This window comes from Helianthus annuus, chromosome 17 (assembly GCF_002127325.2).
Source record: "Helianthus annuus cultivar XRQ/B chromosome 17, HanXRQr2.0-SUNRISE, whole genome shotgun sequence".
Lineage (NCBI taxonomy): Eukaryota > Viridiplantae > Streptophyta > Magnoliopsida > Asterales > Asteraceae > Helianthus > Helianthus annuus.
In genome coordinates this window covers 182,527,116-182,528,463 of record NC_035449.2, presented here as the reverse complement: position 1 = coordinate 182,528,463, position 1,348 = coordinate 182,527,116, and the positions used below count along the sequence as shown (strand labels likewise).

Below are 1,348 nucleotides of genomic sequence, written 5' to 3'. Positions count from 1 at the left end.
CAGAGCTCAGCACGGGCCGTGCCTGGTCGGACACGGGCCGTGCCCAGCATTATTATTGGCGAGTTTTTATTTTCCGAGTTACAAAGAGTTGAGCACGGAGCCGCGTTGGTGCAACACGGGGCCGTGTCGAACTCCCCAGTAACAGGGATCCGGAAAACAATCACTGTATCTCTGACCACGGGCCGTGTTCATCTGAGTACGGGGCCGTGGTGAAGCTTCTGACCAATGTACTTCTTTGTTTTTATTGCAGGACATGGAACTCAGGCGCCACATTTGCATTTTCCACGTAGTGTGTGAGCTCCAGTTCTAGTAGAGACATAAAAGAACCCCTAGGCGAACCCGAATGCTTTCTACGAAAGAGACTTAAAGCTAAAAACCAAGAGAAAGTTTTGGGGGACCCGCTTCCAATGGCGGACCAACGTACCCTCATGGATTACCTACGACCCACCGTAGGTAATCTCGGCGCCACTATCAATGCACCGAATGTCAAAGCCAACAACTTCGAACTTCGGCCACATTTGATACAAATGCTTCAAAACTCCGCAACCTTCCATGGGCTTGCGGACGAGGATCCTCGTCTACATATTACTAATTTCTTAGAAATATGTGATACCTTTCAGATCAATGGAGCATCAAACGACGCCATCCGCCTTCGAATGTTTCCATTTTCACTAAAAGACCGAGCTAAGGCTTGGCTTAACGCCCTCCCAGTTGGTTCGGTAAGCACCTGGGATGAACTAGCCCAAAAGTTTCTATATAAGTATTTCCCTCCTGCTAAAACGGCTAAATTAATGACTGAAATTAATACATATTCACAAGAGGATGGGGAATCCTTATATGAAACTTGGGAAAGGTTCAAGAAGCTACTAAGAAAGTGTCCTCATCACGGTCTTGCGGTGTGGCAACAAGTATCCACTTTCTACAATGGGTTGTTTCCACACACAAGACAAACACTTGACTCTAGCTCCGGGGGACTTTTAGGTAATCGTCGTCCAAATGAAATATATAATCAAATTGAGGAAATTACTCAAACCAATTTTCAGTGGCACACTCCCCGAGGCAATAAATTTATTGCCCCGGGCGCCCTCAAGGTTGATGAAAGCACTTCTTTACAAGCCCAAATCGAGTCCCTTTCTTCAAAAATCAAAAAGCTAGAAATGGCAAAAACAGCCTCGGTCATGGCTTGTGAAGGGTGTGGTGGGCCACATGAAAATTGGAGTTGTATGAAAGAAGTAGATGATCAAACAGAGTCGGTAAACTACATTGATAATAGACCTAGGCCGTCGGGTCCTCCAACGGGTACCTACAACCAAGGATGGCGTAACCACCCTAACCTTGGTTGGAGAGA

At 46.4% G+C, this 1,348-nt stretch overlaps 1 non-coding gene across 1 annotated transcript; it reads right to left on the bottom strand.

Moving 5' to 3' along the window:
• Positions 1-785: 785 nt before the first annotated feature.
• LOC118489419 lies at positions 786-892 on the bottom strand. The gene has a single exon (XR_004887439.1). It is a non-coding gene; the product is annotated as a small nucleolar RNA R71 (small nucleolar RNA).
• Between the last annotated feature and the right edge of the window lie 456 nt (positions 893-1,348).